We start from the raw sequence: 22149 nt of genomic DNA, 5'->3' as shown, positions 1-22149 counted from the left end.
GTGCACATCAAATTATATGAAGTGCATAATATAACAAATATATCATTCATTGTGCCAAAATAAAGGCACAGTTTAGAGAGGTTTCTTACCTTCTTCGACATAGATCAGAAAGTCCTCTCTTTGACCCTTTAAACTCTGAGCTGTCCACTTGGTGTATCACTAAATGATTATTTAGTTTCTTTAAAAGGCAAATGCACTTTGTGTTCTTCAAATGCAAATAAGTTTGACTCAAATGACGGTCTACAGCAAAGTTTAAAAAAACATGAAGCAAAAACCTTCCATTTACATTTTATACATACATAAATATATACATATATAATATAGGTATAGGTTTTATCCAGCGAGATAATTGATTTATGAATCAATCAATGTCTGTTTCATAAAAACTGTTGTACAAATGTGTGACGCAAAAGCAAAAATGTCAGGCTAAAACTGATGTGACGGATCATCCAGCATTCCCTTTAGTCATCTGATGATACATTTACTATAGATTCTCCTTCAAACATTGTTTAATTGACTTTCAGAGTTAAGAGGTTTTCATTTTTGGCAATGAGACACAGAATCATTAATGTGACAAAACATTAATAACTTCTCCATTTGAACTGTTAGAATGTGCAGATTCATTGTATTTTAATATGAAACTGTTCTCAAAAAATAATATTAGACACCAGGATATTCATTAATAATAGCACATAATATTTAGCATTGAATTTATTAAAACACTGTGCTATTCTATCACACACCTTTGAATCATGTTAATTTAAATACTATAGTTATAGCACCTGTCAGTGCCGACATCCCCACAAGATTTCATAATGTAATGGGTTTACATTAATACTACATGAATCGATCAGGCTCACTTTATATAATTCAATCTTGTAATTAGAAACTTGTGTAAATTAAGCTTAGCATAAGCAGTGTAATTGTGTTTTGATGAGAAATGTAATATTTCTTTGTAAACTATAAATCATATCTTTTCTCAAATCTAGTCTACAGCATGTTCCATGTTTTGTTGAAACATTGTAATTGTAAAGCGACATTGGTTATGAGTAAGGAGCTATATAAATTACACATATTATTATTATTATTATTATTATTATTATTATTATTATTAATTATAATAATAATAATAATAATAATAATAATAATAATAACAATAATAATAATAATAATAATAATAATAATAATAATAATAATAATAATAATAATGTATTTATTTATTTATTATATATTTTAACTGTTGAAGCATATGTAATTAAATGGTGATTTCAATGGTGGTAACACTGCATACAGTGCCTTGAATCCAGTTTCAGGTGTTTTGGAGTTCTTAAAAATAGTATTTTGAATACATTTTGCATTAGGCCACTCAAAGCAGCTGGAGTGCCGATCTTATTTGCTTTTGCAGGATGTGTTTGAAAAAGAACTTAACTAATTCATGTGGCAGCTGCGCAATGCATAAAATCATGCAGATACAGGTAAGTATTTCAGTAAGCTTCAGTTAATGTTCACAGCAAACATCAGAATCTCAGTGATCTCAGTGATGATGGTATGAATGTTGGTGCCAGACGAGCTGGTTTGAGAATTTTAGAGGCTGATCTGGGATTTTCACAGACAGCAATCTCTTGAGTTTACACAGAATGATGGAGAAAAACAAACACCTTGTTATGAGAGAGGACAGAGGAGAATGGACAGACTGGTTCGAGCTGACAGAAAGGCTATGGTAATGATAATTCTTTACAAGTGTGGGGAGCAGAAAACCCTCTTGCAACATACAATATGTCTAACCAAATGAGGTGGATAAGCTACAACCATATTAGGTTCCACTCCTGTCTGTGAGCCAAGAACAGGAACCTGAGGCTAGAGTGGGTGTGGACTCACTGGAACTGGACAGTTGAAGCATGGAAAAACATTGCCTGATTTGATGAATCTTGATTTCTGTTGTGACATGTAGATGATAGGGTCAGACATTGGCATCAGCAGCATGAACCTGCCTTGTGGCGACAGTCCAGACTGCTGCTGGTGGTATAACGGTGTGTAGAATGTTTTCTTTCTATTATGTGATCCTATGTGAACCTTTGCTTTCAGCATATGGTGTGAACCCCTTGGTCAGAAATAACCGAAACTAAACATTTTCCCTGTTTTTACTGTTGATCAGTCCTGCACATCGGCTTGTAAGAATTTTAGCTCGTTTCTCAGTACAGAACAGCTTCAACTCTGGAATTCTGGTGATTTTCCTGACATGACCTGCTTGTTTGAGGTCCTTCCACAACATTTCTATTGGATTAAGGTCAGGACATTGACTTGGCAAATTCTGAAACTTGAATTTTATTCTCTTTTAACCATACTTCGGTGGACCCTTATGTGCTTTTTGTGCTTAGGGTTGCTGGCCTGCTGCATGACCCCTGTCCAAGGACATGCATGGTAGGCTGATTGGCATGTCCAAAGTGTCTGTAGTGTATGAATGGGTGTGTGAATGTGTATGCGAGTGTGCCTTGCGATGGACTGGTACCCTGTCCAGGGTGTACCCTGTCCTGTGCCCTATGATCTCTGGGATAGGCTCAAGGTTCCTGTATGATAGGAGATGTAGAAAATGGAAGGGGGGTGGTGGTGGATGGAAACCAGAGTGAAATTTCATTATCCTGAGTATCCAGTTACACAAATGGAGAGGTGAGTTTAGATTTGGCTAAATAAATCATACAATCTAGAAACAAACAAGTGGGATATAATCAGTGGTTGATTTTAGACACAATCATTCCTGATATTATTAATAATACTGCTGTTGGTTTGAGTTGAGCACTGACAATCAAATTAAAAGAAGATGAAGCCAGCATTTAATGGTTTGGGGTTGGTTGGTTTTTTTTTTTGTTTTTTTTTTTGGTTTTTTTACAGTGAAGTGATAAGAAGAAATCCTCAGAGACTGCTACAGTGTCCTCCCAGGAATCCATGGCCAATCATAGGCTGAAGTGTTTCAGAGACATTCTGGACACTGTGTAATGAGAATTTCTTTATTGAGTCTTAGTTACAGATTATTGAATATGTTGCATGTTAAATAAGATTCTGATACTAACAATGGGAAATGTTGATTTAAGAGAATGGAATGCTCTGAACCTTGATGAGCCAAATAAGATAAGGTGTAAAATCATGTAAAAAAAAAAAAAAATGTTCACATATTATATAAATTAGAAAATCCCATAATTGTCACAAATAAATAAATAAATTAAAATCCCATCAATATTTGGTAATGTGCTGTACTGAGAATCATCATTCTACAAACATTGGAAATTCTCAATCAGGTAAGTGTTTAAGGGAAGGAACAAAGTTTAAAGTGAACACATTTATGCCAGTGAGTAAAACCTCATTCTTACATGATCTCAGCACTTTCTGTGTTTTAAACATGCTTCCAACCATACAAAAATTCATCATGACTGATGACTGATTGGCTGGGAGGTGACAAGGATTCTGAGTCTTGTTCAATAAAGCTGATGATATATCTGCAGTGAAAACTGTAAAGGTGTACAGATGAATGAGCAGTTCTTACAACCAGGATAATCGGAGTGTTTTGTTTTCTACTATATTAACCTAAATTCTCACTATCCCAGAAAAGCTACTGAATATACTTTATCTACTCAATAATATTTGTGAGAGAAACTTAACTAGCAATATTCTACCAGTAAATCTAGCTATTGTTTTAAACTCAAACCGAGGTATAACTATGCTAAACCCAGAAATCAAGAGGCATGTTTAATACATCAATCACATAGTACATATAACAGGGTCTGTACAAATGCTTCATAATGAAATTCCAGGACTTTCAAGCACTTTTCAAATACTGTGTATGCTTTTGTTTTCACGGACTATACAAGAGATGTCATTCAAACGTATTCTTTATTTCTTCTTTTTTAAATTCCAAAAAATATTATTAGTATTAATAATAATAATAAAAACACAGCCAATTTTAATATAGCTCCTTTTCCCAGCCGTGATGGACTAAATTTGTATTTCCCAGGCACTGATTTATCTTCACTATAATGTTAAAATACTCCAAGTGAGTGACAGGAGCACTGTGTCCACACGTTTCTAGATGATGTCATGCACTAATTAGCATATTCATTACATCATTACATCGTATTTTCATTCTGCCTAAAGTCAGCCCTTTACAGCCAAATTCCCAATAAAGCTGTTTTCATTTACGTATTTTTTCTGTTTCTGTTGTCAGACAACAGGACGAGTATGAAATAGTGACTGAACCACGGCCCAATAAGAGACTACATGTTCACCAGCAGTCACTTTCAAACCTTTTCCAAGCTGCTGATCTGCACTGTTAAAATCCTGATTTTATAACCGTGACGTCATCTGACTAAACCACCACACACATAAGTTAAAGACAACGAGTGCACTGTGATTTCGTGCTATATTTCCATGGAAAATAATCTCTCAGAGAGAAAGTTAGAAGTGAATGAATGTGCTGCTCCTCTCTGCCCCTCACTGAACAGAGTAGCCGCAGAGAGAGGCGTGTCTCCGGGGGAAAGCAGGACCTCTCACTCACCGGGCAGTACTGGCCATTCTCTTCTACGGAAAGTAGCTAAGGTTTGTCTAAAAAGTCGCTAGATATGACGCTAGGAGCTTTTTTGAAAACGTTGGAGGAGGGTCTGCAGCGGGGAGTCCTATTTTGAGTGAAAGGATTGTATTCATGTTCTGTAGAAAATAAACCCTTTAAAGTTATCTAGTGATTTCGTATTTATTGACTTTTTATCATTCAAGCAATTTTAAGCCTTTATCTCTGTAATGTTCTTCCCTATTTGTGGATATTCTCGAGTGAAATAGACGAGGCCACCTAGGGAACACATGAAGTTACGTAGGAGCAGTGATGAGAATGAAATGACTAATAAGATTAGAAAGACATTAATAATGTTAATATTAGCAGTAAATTTGTGTACTTTATTATGATAACTATACTGCTATGTACATGATATAATGTTAATGTGTTAATATGTTTTAAATGTGTTTGTGTGCTGTCCTTATACCGTGTCTAGGTCAGTCTCCCCGGCGCGCGCGCACAGACATATATAGTCAAATCGGAGCAGCGAGCCATAAGATCTGTTATGACGTCACGTTCAGAGTTCTATAAGTTTCCTGATGGTATGCTTGACGGTTGTTCCCTTTATGACGCCGCGAATGTCGAGGTTTTTAAACGTTGTGTTATCTGAGCTGGCCTCTGTATTCATTTGAACGGAGTAGTATTTAATCATTGGTCTATCTAACCTTTTCATGTGGTTAGTTTCTTTGTTTGTTCATCTGTGTTTAAGAATGGACACTGAAATAATATATCCAGATATGTGTACAGCTGCTGTGTGACAATGTAAACTTAAAAAACCCCAACATTTCCATGTCTAGAGAAGAGGGTGCGTTCTTTAAAAATTAAATCATAATGATGATGCTGTTAAACAGTTCAGAAGCTCCGTGTATTGTCCTTGATACGTGAAAACTAGACAATGCACAGTAATAACACTGATGAGCTGCGTCGGTGTAAAATAGCCCAAACCCACCTTCTGTTTCAGGCGGCGTTGTGTTGGATGGAGCTTGACTGCCCTCGTGTGTCCAAACTCGGGAACGGCAGTTTCCCAGAAGGGGTATTCTGTTCCAAGTTTGTGGTAGTTGGCCAAGAAATATTACATGGAGACGTGAGGCTGCAGTGGAAGCCCTGAAGGTTCTGGTACATGTGAGCATTGAAGGAGAAGTGCCTTTTGAGCTTCATCGCTACATCACTGGGCAGAAAGGAAGTGGCATTTGCAAAATGATGGATGAATTTGAGGTCAATATTCAAGTGCCTGCTCCTGAGCTCCAGTCCGACATAATTTCCGTTACAGGCCTTGCCACTCACCTGGACCATGCTAAAGAAAGGCTTCTTGAGCGCATCAAAGAGCTGCAGGCTGAACAGGAGGATTGGGCTCTCGGTCAACTTGAAGCTCCTATCACTGTGGATCCCAAATATCATCCCAAGATCATTGCTCGCAAGGGTGCCATAATCACCCAGATCCATACTGACCATGATGTCAACATCCAGTTCCCTGAGAAATATGACGAGAACTAGGACCAGATCAGCATCACCGGCTATGAGCAGAATGCTATAGCAGCATGTGATGCTATCCAAGGCATTGTTGATGAACTGGAGGAAATTATATCTGAGGACATTACCTTGGACAGCAGAGTTCATGCTTGCATTATTGGTGCTCGTACCAAGGGTATCCACAAAATCATGGATGAATTTAAAGTTGATCTTCGGTTTCCTCAGAGCGGAGCTGCAGATCCCAATTTGGTTACTGTAACTGGCCGTCCAGAGATGGTTGATGAAGCCATAGATCATCTCCTGAACTTGGAACAGGAATGTATGGCTGATGTGGTGGAAAATGAGGCCAAGATGGCCTACATGAAGCCATCGGGCACTGCAGCAGCCAACCCTGAGGAACCCCGTGGGCCCTCCAAATAATTATTGTATACTTTACCTATCTTTGTAATGTTCTTCCCTATTTGTGGATATTCTCGAGTGAAGTAGATGAGGCCACGTAGGGAACACATGAAGCAGTGATGAGAATGAAATTTCTAATAACATTAGAAATACATTAATATTTTCATATTACAAATCAATTTGTGTACTTTAACATTATAAAATATACATAGCAGTATATTTATCAATTAAATTTTTATTTATTTGTATAGCGCTTTTACAATAGACATTGTCTCAAAGCAACTTTACAGAAATATCAAACTATTTATCATCATCATCATCATCATCATCATGTGTGAATATGCTTTAAATGTGTTGGTGTGCTGTCTGTATACCGTGTCTCTTTCCGTCTGTCTGGCCAGCGCGCGCACATATATAGTGAAATCGGAGCAGCGTTCAGAGTTCTAGACCTGTCCTGGTGGTATGCGTGACCATTTCCCCCGTTTATGACGCCGCGAATGTCGAGTTTTTAAACGCTGTGGTGTCTGAACAGGCCTCTGTATGCATTTGAACGGAGTTGTATTAAATCATTGCTGTATCTAACCTTTGCATTTTGTTAGTTTATGTAGCGTGTTTTAATAATGGACATTGTCACAAAGCAGCTGTACAGATATCTGGATATATTATTTCAATGTAAACTTACAAACAACATTTCCATGTCAAGAATCGAGGGTATGTTCTTTAAAAATGTAATAATAATAATAATAATAATAATAATAATAATAATAATAATGCTGGTAAACAGTTCAGAAGCTCCGTGTACTGTTTTTGATATGTCAAAACTAGAGAACGCAGGCCAAGAGAGTGACCATCATGCCCAAGGATATTCAGCTGGCCCGGCGTATTCGCGGAGAACGCGCTTAAACCACAACTCCGTCTAATATACACAAAGGCTCTTTTAAGAGCCACTTCACCGTCTCAGAAAACAGCTAATTTTCTTTCTTGGGCAGTTTGAATATTTAGAACGTGGTACAGAGAGAAGGGGACATTATATATATATATATATATATATATATATATATATATATATATATATATATATATATATATATATATATATATATATAGTTAGATTTCCAAGTATCTCATGGAATCTCATATTTATGTCTTCAGATCTCCGTCAGCCCTTTCAGCCTGTTCTACAATTATTTACTTCTATTAACTTTTAGTTCTGTGCTGCTATGAGCTAGAAGGTGTGGTTTTTCTCAGAGCGTTTGAGATCTGGGGAGCCTAAGTGAACACACACGGACACATGCATGCTCACGGAGACGTCCGAGTTTATTCATGCAAACCAAGAGTATTTATACACATTGATAAGAAGCAGTGCGTGGACAGTTTCTACTGGTGCAGGGGCCAGACAGATTTAGACAAAACACACAGCATCACACAGGTCATACTACAAAATAAGTCTACTATAATAAAGATGGCAAGTGATCAGTTTATTCAAAGAGGTAATTAAATTATTCATCATAGGTATTTGATAGCAGTTCATAATATAAGAGAGTACATGATATAAGAGAATTTCCTTTCATATATATATATATATATATATATATATATATATATATATATATATATATATATATATATATATATAAACAAACATGGGGGGGGTTATAGAAATGTTTATTATTCGTTATTAATGAGTGAACTTTATTATGATAAATATACTGCTATGTATATTACATAATGTTTGTTTTTTAGATGATGAACAGTGCAGAAGAGCCGTGTATTGTCCTTATGTGAAAACTAGACAATGCACAGTAATAACGCCGATGAGCTGTTTGTGTACAGTAGCCCAAATCTGCCTTCTGTTCCAGGCGGCGTTGTGTCTTGTGCTGGATGGAGCTTGACTGCCCTCGTGTGTCCACCCTCGGGAACGGCAATTTCCCCAGAAGCGGTATTCTGGGTAAGAAATCTGACATGATATTACTATTAATCTCTGTCTTCTTTTTTAACCCGTTCAGGATAATTATCGTTGTAATGTAATAATGTATGATACATTACCTTAATCTTTGAAATTTCAACTAATATTAGAAATACATTTCTATTCTCATCGCTGCTCCTATGTAAATTAATGCGTTCCGTAGGTGGCCTCATCTATTTCACTGGAGAAGATCCACAAAGGCAAGGCAAATTTATTTGTATAGCACATTTTCAGCAACAGGGTAATTCAAAGTGCTTTACATAAAAGCAACACAAAGCAACATTTAAAAAGAAGACATTAAAAAGAGTTCATACACATTATATAAAATAAATTTTAAAAAAAGTAATAAAAACAAACAAATAAAAAACAGGTTAAAACAGATTAAATGGTTACAGTGCAGCATAAGATATTAATTAAAATACCTTGATGATTGATTTAAAAGCAGCAGCAAAAAGAAAATTCTTCAGTCTTGATTTAAAAGAACTGACAGTTTTGGCAGATCTGCAGTTTTCTGGGAGTTTGTTCCAGATATGTGGAGAATAAAAACTAAATGCTGCTTCTCCACATTTAGTTTTGACTCTGAGAACAGAAAGCAGACCTGTTCCAGATGACCTCAGAGGTCTGGATGGTTCATAATGTACCAGTAGATCAGAAATATATATTGGACCCAAACCATTCAGTGCTTTATAAAACAGGGATATAGAATTCCAGAAAGACTCAACAACATGCACATAGTATTTTGTAATTGCCTGTATATACACCTCATAATGTGGTGTAAATACACTACACAATATTTATACACAAAGTTACACACATTATGATGCTATTTTTTCTAATCAGATATGTGTAATCCTTTTTGTATCTAATTTCTTGAAAAGTACACAAGTACTCATTTTCCAACATTATGTGGCAAGATACAATTAAAGCATATAACATACCGCATGCTTTAACAAACCCGTAATTAAACAAGCTTCAATAATGTGGATGTTAGATTCTGGTCTATGGAATTCACATGACGAATCTTATGAATGACAGACAACAATTATATAGTTTAACAAACTCCATGAATATTTTTAATAAACATGCATGAATTTTAGTAAATGCAGACGAAGTTAAAAGCTGAAAAATGACATTCAATATTGTAACACACAAAATAGCCAGATATAGTTCCTATGTATTGCTAATCAAAGAAAAAAATTATTAGTCAGACATCAAACCCAATGGAATTCTCCGTATATTCAAGCTCATTAGAATTGTACTGTTTGGAGGCTGTCACGCGAGGGAGAGGAATTACAAAATTGAATCTGAACTGGACTAAGGCCCAATTCTTGCAGGACGCACTAGAGATCCCATGTAGCTCTGCTGTGAACAGACAGTGGATATATCTGAATATATGGCATTTCATTTCATTGTTATATACTAGTACTATATGATGCAGTCTGAACCAACAATTTCGGAATCAGTAAACTACAGACATTAGCTACACATTCCTGATCGCAAGAAAGTGAACCACAATTCACTCATAATTTGAAACCTCCAAATCAATCATCAGTATTCACAAAAGGTTTGGAGCATGTATGCACTTTCAGTTATATGCATAGTGGAAAGGTTTTTGCTTTTCAAAGGGATATAAAAACTAATGAGTCAGTCAACAGTGTTACACAATGGCACATTTGTATGAATGAGAAAAGAAAAAGAACCACAGAAGTTGTAGATTTAAATTCTAACCTTCATCATAAACACAATGTGTTTCTTGACACTTTTCCTGCCTGGGGCATTTTTTAGGTAGCTGCCGATGGCCTCTCTGCAACCGGCAACAGTATATTCACGTCCATGTGCTTGTTCGGCAATATCTGTAACATAAATATCAACAAAAACATTCAGCCTTGGAATGCAATAACAGAGAAAATGTCCGTTTTCTGAAGGCAAGACTTTCTTCTCAAGAGTTTGCAAAGGAGGCATATACCGTCATGTACCGTAATTTCCAGACTATAAACCGCTACCTTTTTCACACGCTTTGAACACTGCGGCTTAAACAATGATGCGGCTAATTTATGGATTTTTATGGGCTAACGAGCTTCATGCCGCCAAAATATTTAGCCTTGTCACATCGGACCAATGAAATTACCGAACAGGTCACAGTGGACCAATGAAACTGTTCGAATTAAATCAAACACACTCACACTAAATTCTTCAGATCAGTCATTTGCGCTTCATGCACACACCCTCATCATGGAAAACACACGAAGAAATGCATTTGATGCAGCTTTCAAGTTAAAGGCGATCGATCTGGCTGTTGAAGAAGGAAATAGAGCTGCTGCACGTAAGCTTGGCACGCACTGTTCAGGAAAAAAGCATTTAAGGTACGTATTTAATTAAAAGTTTAAAAAATCTATTTGTGTAACATCTTTCTGTGTAAATATCTCGCGTTACAACGTGGACACCTGCGGCTTATAGACAAGTGCGGCCTATATATGTACAAAATTTTTTTTCTTTTTAAAGTTAGTGGGTGCGGCTTATATTCAGGTGCGCTCAATAGTCCGAAAATTACGGTATACATTTTTTATCCTTCATACTCACAGTGTACAAGGCCATACACTTCATCCTGATCAGTCAAAGCCAGCTTCCCACCTTTTGGCGCTTTCAACGAAAACATACACCACAGACTGTTCTCCCCGATTCTTTGGAGAATGGAGCGAACTGTCTCTCCGATGCTGCTCCGCCTCATCGTCTTCAAGTAAGCACGCTACAAGAAATTCAAATAAAAAATCTCTGGAATACATGGTCCAACATAAGATACAATTCCATCATTTAGGATTGTGAGACAATTTTGATATTATGATCAAAAACTTCAGTTCATGTAAACATATAGATTTATTATTCTGAGATTTATTATTATTGAGTCAAATTCCAGGTGAACATTAAAAAGTTTGACTTACAAAACAGTTGGAGTTTTTCGCTATTCTTCAGTTGTTGTTTATTGTTGTTATTGTTCAGTTGCAAACATACAGCTCTGTATCATCAGCATAACAGTGGAAGTTCATTCCATGTTTACGAATAATTTGACCTAGAGGTAGCATATACAAAGTAAAAAGCAGTGGGCCTCAAACAGAACCTTGTGGAACACCAAATTTAACCTCGGTATGCGTGGAGAAGTCTCCATTTACATCTACGAACTGAACTGATAACGATCGGTCTAATAAGACCTGAGGCAGGAGAGGACTGTTCCCTTAATGCCAACATTTTCTAATCTATCAAGGAGAATAGTGTGATCTATAGTATCAAAAGCTGCACTAAGGTCAAGTAACACAAGCAACGAGACACAACCCTGATCAGAGGTCAGTAGAAGGTCATTTACTACTTTAACTAACGCTCTCTCTGTGCTATGATGAGGTCTAAATCCTGACTGATACATTTCATGAATGTTGTTCCTGTGTAAGTACGAGCATAACTTTGCTGTGTACAACCTTTTCTAAGACCTTGGAGATGAAGGGGAGATGTGATATTGGTCTATAGCTGGACAGTTGAGACGGGTCAGTCAGGTTTTTTAATCAGGGTTTTAATAACTGCTAGTTTAAGTGATTTAGGTACATAGCCAGTGCTAAGGGAAGAGTTGATTATATTTAAAAGTGGTTCAATTACTCCTGGACAAATCTTTTTAAGAAACATGTAGGCACAGGATCTAGTAAGCAAGTTGATGAATTTGCTGAAGAGATTAATGAAGCTAGTTTGGTCTCTCTAAGGGGAGTAAAACATTCTAAACATTGATCCGATATTGCTATATTATCATCTACAGGGTGAGTTATAATACTGTCTGGTTTTAATTTAATAGCCTGAATTTCACATCTAATATTTTCAACTTTACCAATGAAAAATTTGATGAAATCTTCACTGCTATGGAATAATCGAGTGTTTCTCTCTGTAGTGATTTTATTCCTAGTAAATTTTACTACTGTGTTGAATAGAAATCTAGAATTGTTTTTTTTATCTCCTATTAAGGTGGAGAAATAGATTTTTCTAGCCTCGCTAAGAGATTTTCTATATTTCAGTAGGCTCTCCTTCCATGCTGTTTGGAATAATCACCAATTTGGTTTGATGCCATTTACGTTCTAATTGTCGAGTTGTCTGTTTTAAGGTTCGCGTTTGATCGTTATAGCCACTCTATCTAGCGTGTAGCGGAGTGTTGACTCCAAGCTTTCAGTTGCCTGATCGAGTTCTGTGGGATCAGACGGTGATCCAAATATAATTGATGTCTCTGGGAGGTTATTTATGAAGCTCGGTGCAGTAGCTGATGTGAAAGTACGTTTTACACGGTAGCGGAGGTGGAAATATTATGATCAATATGTATTATGAACGAGATAAGATAATGGTCTGAGACAACTTCAGACTGTGGAAAAATTACAATATTTTCTATATTTAATCCGTATGTTAGTATGAGGTCAAGAGTGTGACCACCATTATGAGTAGGTCCGATTACGTTCTGATTAATCCCTACTGCATCTAAGATGGACACAACCGCTATTCTCAGAGGGTCTTCCAGGTTATCAAAATGAATATTGAAATCACAGACGATTAATGCTTTATCTACAGAAACAACCAGGTTTGAGATAAAGTTTGCAAATTCACTAAGAAATTCAGTATATGGCCCTGGGGGTCGGTAAATAATAATTAGTGGAATTTACTTATTTTTAGTGGCTACATAAGTTATGCTGGTATAAAGAATTTCAAAAGAATTAAATTTATGACTAGGTTTTTGTGTGACGCCTAGATTTTGACTATGGATGAGACCAACACCTCCTCCTCTACCAGTTGAACGAGGCTGATGTACATAGCTGTATCCAGGAGGACTGGCTTCATTTAATGCTAGGTACTCGTTTGGTTTAATCCAAGTCTCCGTTAAACACATTAAATTACATCCCTGATCAGTAATGATTTCGTTAACAATAAGAGCCTTAGACGCAAGAGATCTAATGTTTAATAGCCCTAGCTTCAGATTAAAGGTGCTGGATGTGCATTCAGTATGATATAATTTTAGGTTAATTAGGTTACTAAAACAAACATTCTGAAATTGTCTATGTATTTGTATAGCTCAGGGAACAGACACAGTCTCCATAGTATGTACTACAGGTGTTAAACTATTAATTGAACATTGCTTATGATGAACATTATTGTAGGAAGATGTGCTTACGGTAGGCAGTCACTTGGTTTGTAGTGTCTTGGAGATGTTGTCAGACAGCAGTTCCGCTCCGAAGCTGCTGGAGTGCAGGCCATCAGGACGAAACAACCTAGGACGCTCCCAGAACAGATTCCAGTTATTAACAAACAGCAGATTCCTGTTAATTACACCAAGAAACTAACCAATCATTTAATGCTAGAAGTCTACTGAACTTTTCAGCTCCACATCTGTATGAGGGAAGAGGTCCAGAGACGATGATCTTCGCGGTGGGTGATCTGCCTCATACCGTCTCGATCAGGCTGGCCCTCTTCAGAACCTCTGTCTGCCGAAGCCTGATGTTTGCCCCCGCATGCGGCACGACTGCTCCAATGCACTCGTCCTTCTTCAGGATTCCTGGTAGCTGCTCAGCGACATCAAGGACACAAGCAAAAGAAAAATTGTGTGTGCACCTTACCCTTTGTTGAAGCGACGCGGACATTTCGCACAATGTAGTTCCCAACGATTGCACAGGATCAATCTTATTTTGTTAAGAGCATTAATATTTTGTAGATTCAGCAAGGGGTATGTAAACTTCCGACCGCAACTGTGTACCCACCCAGCTACCAAGCACACACACACACACACAAATTCCACCATTTAAAAACAGCAAGGATTTTTTTAAAACAATTTTTTATAAACAATTAAAAATAAACTACAGTAGGAACATTTTAACAAATACCACAAAAACACCACAGTTAAAACACTACATACCTTCCTTTTGCAAAAGACTTCTCTTGCACTCACACTCTTGATCTGATGCCAGCTGGAGCCACCTCTTCATGGTCCTCTCGACCTCCATCTCTGCAGCATTAGCCGTAAAGAGGTTTCTATGAACTTTGGAATAAAGCAATACATATCATACAGTCATTATGAATCTTAAGCATTAACTATGCTTATACCATGGTCACTGTGAATACTGGATTCTGATTGGCTGGAAGGTGTGCATTATAACCGTTTATTGCACAGGTAGTTCCCGTCAGATTGATCACCGTAATCATTTCTTGGTCAATGCGCAGCCTACATGCACACACACGCACAGACACTCGAGCATACAGAGACATTCATATGAACAGACACATCTTGCCAGCGCTTTCTGCAACTTTAACAATAAAAATAGCTTTGCTGGTGAAAAGCTACATGATATTTCTCAGCAACGAGGTGGTACCATCACTGTTTCTGAAGTAATTCAACTCTTAGTTTTACTACACTACTGCTGCGCAACACTGACTGCTGAGAGGCACCTATGATGCACGTAATTCATACACGCTTGATCTCTCTCTCTCCTTCTCTCTCTCTCTGATAGATATCTGTCAATTCATTCAAATAAATGCAATCTCATCACACTACTTTACCTCTGTGTCTGATTTATAATGGGCAAAATTCCAGATCTAACGACCTAACTAATAGAAATTAACGATCATTTTAAACTTCTAATCAAAGTTTGCACTTCTAAACCAATGACAGCTTTAACATTATTAATTGTGGAAAGACCATGGTATAGGCGGGGTAATCCATGGCTAGGTGTGCATTAAACGATTTGAACGAGTGGATCATTTCCTCCACATCATGCACTAAAATCGTTTAATGCACATCTAGCCGTGGATTACCCCTTACATATCATCTGAGAGAGACAGCTAATTCTGTATGTAAACAGATATACTTACCAATCACGACCTCTCCGAGTTGGAGAGCGGACAGTGAAGTCTTTCTATTGATTCCCCTCCAATTGAGGTTCTTTTCCAGGGAGTTAGTAATCACCAATATGCACCAGGTGCAGTTGAGCACATCCGCCCTGTCAATAAGCTCCAACCAGTTTACCTGAAACTGAGGATTCTTAAAACAATAATATAATATAAAATAATATAATATATAAAATTAATAAGCATGTATTGCCTCGTCAAAAGTGTCAGTGCTTCTCACTACTTCTGCAGTTACCCTGACCTGTGTGTTTTCCATGTTTTCCTCCTCTACCAAATATTAGGTCATAACTGTTCCCTCATATCAAAGTGGTGTTCAATGTTGTGCTTTGAGTACGAGTGTGTCACCTTGAGAAAACAAAAATGCTCTCAGTAGCTGTGTAATTGTGCAAGCAGTTGTTAACAAAAAAAAGAGAAAAAATTCTCACCAGATTTTGCTTGTAATCTGGGCTCTGTTGCATCCTTCGCTCCAGACTACACAGTTGAGGAAGGTCTTGCAGGGGCAGTAAATCTTCATCAATATCCAAAGGCTGCACCTGGACCTCCTGTAGTTGAAGCAATCTCAGTGGTTTGTTGGTCCAGCACCATCTCTAATTTAGTTAACACCTCCCTCAGCATGGCTATGGTAAAGAAGTTAACAATATTTACAAACGATACACACTACAAAACTGTACAACTCCATCCTCAGTCTTATTCCTAACCTACACAATTCCAGTAAGATGGCTGAGTGGAAATCATGGTTAATTAATACCTAAAAGAAAGTCAATCAGAAAGCAGAAGAATACGCTCATATGGCATATCGTCCACTCTTTCCAGACTCTGTGAAAGAGTCTAAAATATTGACTATATTGCCAAATTCTACAATGTTTCATGAAAAATACAACTTTGAATATGCTCTCAAAGCATGAGGGAATAGCAATAGCGATGTGCTGAACAAATATCTGCATGTTTTACACCTTGGTGGTCTTTACCCAGACACTTCCACGTCTGACTGGAGGTCTGGCCAGGTCCTGCCCTCTTTATCGCTGTCTTTAAAATACAGTTGCATTTAAACATTATTCAATCCCTTCAGGATCACTCAAAGAGACAAAAAATTAGTATATTGCTAGACTAAGGCTAAGAATTGCACATAAGAAATACAGTGTTGAGCCGAACAACAGGTCTGTTATACTGCCAAGTGGACAATATAATCTAATAACAGGACACAGCATGCTGCAAACTGTGTGGGTTTTCTGACACAACATATTAAAAAAGTTAAATAAAAAGTAGTAAAACAGGAAAGGGGAGGAATAAACTAGGAGTTTATCTTATTTGTACAGCAATTAAAAAAGCTTTATAAAAAAAAAAAGTGTCGAGCTGCCTCTTAAGCTAAATTAGCTAGCCGGCTAGCTAGCTGCTAGTACGCCATCTGATGTTCTCGTCACAATCACACATACCATTGAAAAGATTTTTAAAAAACATTTTCTCCATGACATTTTAAATATCAAACAACATTGTAGACTGAAATTACTCAATTAAATTACTTACCTTCTTCAGCTGAAATGATTCCTCTTGAAAACGAAGAATGACTGCAGCCTCGAGTATCCTAACTGATTTAACCGTCAAAAGTGTTTTCCAGGCGGCTGAGCTCCTTAATTTTAGCTGTGGCCCGTCTGTGACTTAACGAACTCGAAAAAGCAGATACACACCGCTACACAGAGTATGGACCTGCCGCAAGTACACCTGCTTTCAGCTGAGATTGGCCCACATAGCAAAAACCGTCTGTCAACGAGAAGTGGTGTGAACGGTCAGCAGGGCTCTGGACAATTACCTTTTCACCGATACCGGAATTGAGCCGACAGTGGCGCATTTCTACCAGAATCGGCCCAAATGTGCTTGCTATCTGGGAACTGTTCATCACCCGATGTAACGGCCGAATGTTCCAAAAAAATCTAAGCTTTTTACCAAATAAATGTAAAGTAACAATTTCATCAATGATAACTCTTCAACGCCCAGGGAAAAAAATCAGCGATGATCGGCCTGGAGCTGGCCAGAGTCTGTGCGACATGACGCTCCCTCCCCGGGCTATGTCTGAGTGCTTTCCCCGCTGCACGGAGCGCCGTCCATATAATTTTGGACACTTAAAAATATTCGCTTAAAAATTCTCTTCGAAACTATTATGATATATTATATATATGGCAATGTAGCTCAGTTAGTTAGTGTGTGGTGGTAAGAACGCCAAGGTCGCTGGTTAGAATCTCAGGGCTGATTACATTTTTGCATCTTCTAGAACTCAATTAAAAATCTTCTATTGTAGCACTACTTGCAGTGTTCTCTGCTTGATATATTGCTTTGCTTGTATTTTCTCATTTGTAAGTCTGGTGAAGGATACGGGAATGAGCACAGACGCGGCCAAATAAAAAAATAAAGGAAAAAATATATAATAATAATAAAAAATTTAAAAATAAAAACATGGATTCCATGCTGCAGCAACTAATGGAGGCCAGCCTCCAGCAGCTGACGATAACATCTGCAGCAGCCGATAAGCGAGCAGAAACGTACAGGTTCCACGTGAACCTGTTGAAGAGGTGAAAAATGCTCCTCACACTACTGCCACCTGGGTGCTGAACAGACAGTTATTTCAGCACCACTGTTGTCGACTGCAGCAGAGCATGAGGTGGGGAAATAGAGCACAAATTGCGGCAGATAAACACTGCAACTCCTCACCCTCTCAGAGAAGACTGGAGAGGATAAAAGGGCATCACAACCTCAGCAGCTTGAGCAGCTTTTGTCTACGTGTCTATGCTGATCAATTCGGTTCTATGTCTTGCAGATGACGATGATGACAGCAATTCTCTCCCCCCCACTACCTACGCTTCCTCCGCACTCTGCTACCGACCTACACCACTCTGCCTGGCCCATAGCGACCACACTCCTCTCTAACACCTCCCTCACAGACTGCTGCCCCAGGACAGAGTGTCCCATGACCCTTCTGCACTCCCATTCTACAAAATAAAAGCTCTCTTAACCAGTCTCACTCTGTCTGTGTTCCACCTGCCGCTGCTGCTACACTATAAAACATTCAACCTTTCGTTCTTGAGATGTCACACTAAACAAGAATTTCATGCAAAAGCAAGGACACACAGAAGCATGGAATGATGGCAAAACCGTAGCTAGCCAAAAAAAAACAATAAAGGGCCTTGAGTTCCTAAACATGAAACTGCTGTGACCTCTTATATTTTTGGATCAATTCCAAATACTAATTGAGTCATCTGCTGGTTACAACAACAATATAGTCTATAGAATTCCTACAAACATTCAACCACTGGTTGAGATATTGCATTAATGAGAACCTCAGATGGATGGACAGACTTAGTGGTGGAGGAATAAAAAATAAATAAAAGGTCTGCATAAATACTAAACTCGGACACACTTATCTAACGTTATGGGGTGTAGTAATGACCAACTAGTGTTATCTACTTAGTAAATCTGAGAAAGTTATGTTTTAATAACTTTACTGTCCCATAGTTCTTCATTTTAAACACTTTTCTTGTTGATACTTACAAACGAGTAACCATTTCCTTCAGACTACTCACCTTTCACGACTTCTTTTTGCCTGCCTTCTTCATTTGTAGACGCGTTTAAAAAATGTGCATGTTCATGATATATCTATGCAACTCTACAAGTATCGGCACCCTATCTGCCTTTCTTTCTTTTTTAAAACTAGTTAGTAATATTCATTGCCATATCATAAGTAATTAGAAAAAATGTAATCTATGGTGTCATCTGGTGACAAATTGAGCATGCTTTAGCTACTTTCCCTAAAAAGAGTTGTGAAAGCTGGTTGACATGCTGTAGCGCAGTAAGGGAGTGATGGCTGCATGGACAGGAGTTGTGAACAGTGCTCACCCTACACTCGGGACAGCTGACTGAGGGGACAGAGTTGGAGTCCTGAGGACACTCCAGAGAGCAGAGACACTCCACACAGAAGAGCACATGGGGCAGCCTCCCCACAACCTTACCCTCTGTAAACAGCAATAAAACCACCAAAAAAAACATCAAGTGCACTTATTTATGAAGCTAAACATCACATAGGGAAATTTCCCCCACTGCTCTTCTTAACATTTCACATGGCTAACATTTGCTGTGTGGAATTTGGTTATTTATCATTTTTAAGAAACCACGCTGCAAAAAAAAAAGAAAGAAAGAAAAGAAAATTAAGCTTTAATGCAAGACGTTAGCTAGCTAGCCAACTAAACTCAAGCTAACTCGAAGGCCATGTTTATCAATTAAGTCTCACTGTTTAACTTTAAAACGCTCACATTGAGGATGTAGTCTGCTAATTGTCAAAGGTTCACTAGCTAATTAGGTTAATTAGGTGTGTTCTGAACCCACATTGCATTCAGCGCATTCAGCAGTGTGTAACCAAGATGCGTCCGGAAAATACTTGTATAAGTAAATACAGAGAATTTGTTTAATACATTTTTTTTACCAGACAACGTGTACGGTAAGCCACAATTATTACATGCCACTGTAGCGTCCATTATGATGCTTTTTCACCGCGCACTTCACTTCCTTCAATGATGGAAAGCACTGGCTCTTTTAAGTGAACCGAATCCTTTGGCTTAGCTCTTCAATATGAGTCGATTCCTTCGGCTTCCGTACGGATCACTGCCATTTTTCTGAATCAGATTCAGAATCAGTTTTATTGGTCAAGTATGCTCGCACACTCAAGCAGGGATATGTATCATGCTATATAATTTAGCTAACAAACTGTCACCAAAGTAGCCGTGATGTGAAAACATGTAAACAGATGGGGGTGGGGATGTAAAATAAATGAATAGATTTAAAGTGCATTACATTTATTCACTTAGCGGATGCTTTTATCTAAAGCGACTAACAAATGAGAAAAATACAAGCAAAGCGATATATATCTAGCAGAGAACAATACAAGTAGTACCAGTAGTAACAAGTAAGAACTGTTCAACTGAGTTAGATATTTTATTTATTTCATTCCTACAAAAACTAAATTCTAACACTGAAAATTAGTTTTTTAAAAAAAGGAGGGAGATATTTGAAAGATTAGGCTTTTAAAAACATCAGCAAATTTACATATAATTAGCTGCTTTCATTCAATTCAATTTATTTTGTAATTACTAAAAAAAAGATATCACAATACCAGGTGGATGGTGGCTTAGTGGTTAGCACGTTCGCCTCACTCCAGGGTCGGGGGCTCGATTCCCACTGCGGCCCTGTGTGTGCGGAGTTTTCATGTTCTCCCCGTGCTGTGGGGGTTTCCTCCGGGTACTCCGGTTTCCTCCCCCAGTCCAAAGACATGCATGGTAGGCTGATTGGCATGTCTAAAAGTGTCCGTAGTGAATGAATGGGTGTGCGAGTGTGTATGTGATTGTGCCGTAATGGATTGGCCTGTCCAGGATATACTTGTGCCCGATGCTCCCTGGGATAGGCGCCAGGTTCCCCGTGACCCTGAAGGATAAGTAGTATTGAAGATGGATGGATGGATATCACCTTACCTACAACATCATAGAAAAGTGTATTGTGACCTAATTTATCGCAATATCTATAACCAATTTATGGTTGTTGTTGTTTTGTTGTGTTTACATAGTTAATATTAACTAGCCTAGATAAACACAACAAAACAACAATAACAACAATAAATTGGAGTTGTTCCTTGTAATATATGACTTATATGTAAAGAATGAAATTGCTAAATGCAAAAAATATGTATAATAAATAATTGTAATCGTTTATACAATAACTGATATGTATATCACAGGTCACAGTGACATTGTATTGAAGATTAAGAATACTCTTTAAGGGCCATGAATGAAGGCCTCTGGAAAGAAACCGTTCTTGTGCCTGGTGTATTGGAAGTTCAAATAAAGTGTGTCCAAGCCGTGTCCAGAAAATATTATGGTCTGGGATGTATTGCCTTCATTGCTTAACTAGTCTCATGTTCAGTGAGAACACATTAAAAAGACCAAATCAGATATTTATCATATGCATGTGAGGAAACCATGTCCTGCGCTGTGGTTATCTTCATTAAACATCATTGTAGCCAAGCCTTCATATTCCTACACCTGAGTTTACAAAAAAAACAAACAACACATTATATCATGGTAACTATAACACCAGTCGCATACAAACTAGTAAATTATGTGCCCTTTGTGCTTGTGCTGCTTGGATCTTCGATACGAAGGTAAGAAGGTACTGACTTCATATACTGGATAGATAGTGTGGAAACTGAACTGTCACACAGCTGTACAGATTCTACAGAAATACTTTTCATTAGACCTCACTAGTCTTAAGGAATGAATCTCACAAGTTTCTTCTAGTGCACTAAGTAGTACTTCTACATACAAAGCCAAGCTTTTCTATAGACTCTAAAGAGATGTGACTTGACTAATGAGACCTGTCTGTGCTGATGATTATGATAAAGTCCAAGATAATGATGTGTGCTTTGTATTTAAAAAATGACACAGGAAAATTAGTGTCCATGTCTTTTATCAATAATAATAATAATAATAATAATAATAATAATAATAATTGCAAGCATAGTGAAATGCAATGGTATTATTCTACCCAAGCATTTGTCACTATATTTTTACTTTACTATATCCTGGCCTGAGTTTACTTTTGATTAAAGGAGTGCTATGCAGCAGTGAGAACAGTGTCGAGAAGCACCTGGAGATGGGGAAGAAGCTCCTGGCTGCCGGACAGCCTGGCCGACGCACTTTCCCATTTCCACGCAGCTGTTGGTGAGTCGGTGAGCTTTTCTCAGAAAGTCACCAGCAATCATTTCTTT

At 37.8% G+C, this 22149-nt stretch overlaps 1 long non-coding RNA gene across 15 annotated transcripts; it reads right to left on the bottom strand.

The window, feature by feature from the left end:
* Positions 1–8625: 8625 nt before the first annotated feature.
* On the bottom strand, positions 8626–21011 carry LOC128630039 (uncharacterized). 15 transcript variants are annotated; one of them, XR_008394239.1, is made up of 11 exons: positions 19816–20487; positions 19233–19348; positions 16872–17105; positions 15773–15964; positions 15312–15471; positions 14359–14481; positions 13621–14008; positions 11372–11499; positions 11013–11178; positions 10161–10285; positions 8626–9794 (listed from the first exon to the last, which is right to left on the bottom strand). It is a non-coding gene; the product is annotated as an uncharacterized LOC128630039 (long non-coding RNA). The 15 variants fall into 15 exon arrangements; XR_008394244.1 differs by lacking the exon at positions 19816–20487 and adding an exon at positions 16299–16373 and having other exon boundaries at positions 19233–19782; XR_008394248.1 differs by lacking the exon at positions 19816–20487 and adding an exon at positions 14547–14664 and having other exon boundaries at positions 14359–14448; positions 19233–19782.
* Positions 21012–22149: the final 1138 nt, after the last annotated feature.

This window comes from Ictalurus punctatus, unplaced genomic scaffold (genome assembly GCF_001660625.3).
Source record: "Ictalurus punctatus breed USDA103 unplaced genomic scaffold, Coco_2.0 Super-Scaffold_100046, whole genome shotgun sequence".
In the NCBI taxonomy this organism is placed as follows: domain Eukaryota; kingdom Metazoa; phylum Chordata; class Actinopteri; order Siluriformes; family Ictaluridae; genus Ictalurus; species Ictalurus punctatus.
This window is presented reverse-complemented; position numbering and strand designations above follow the sequence as displayed.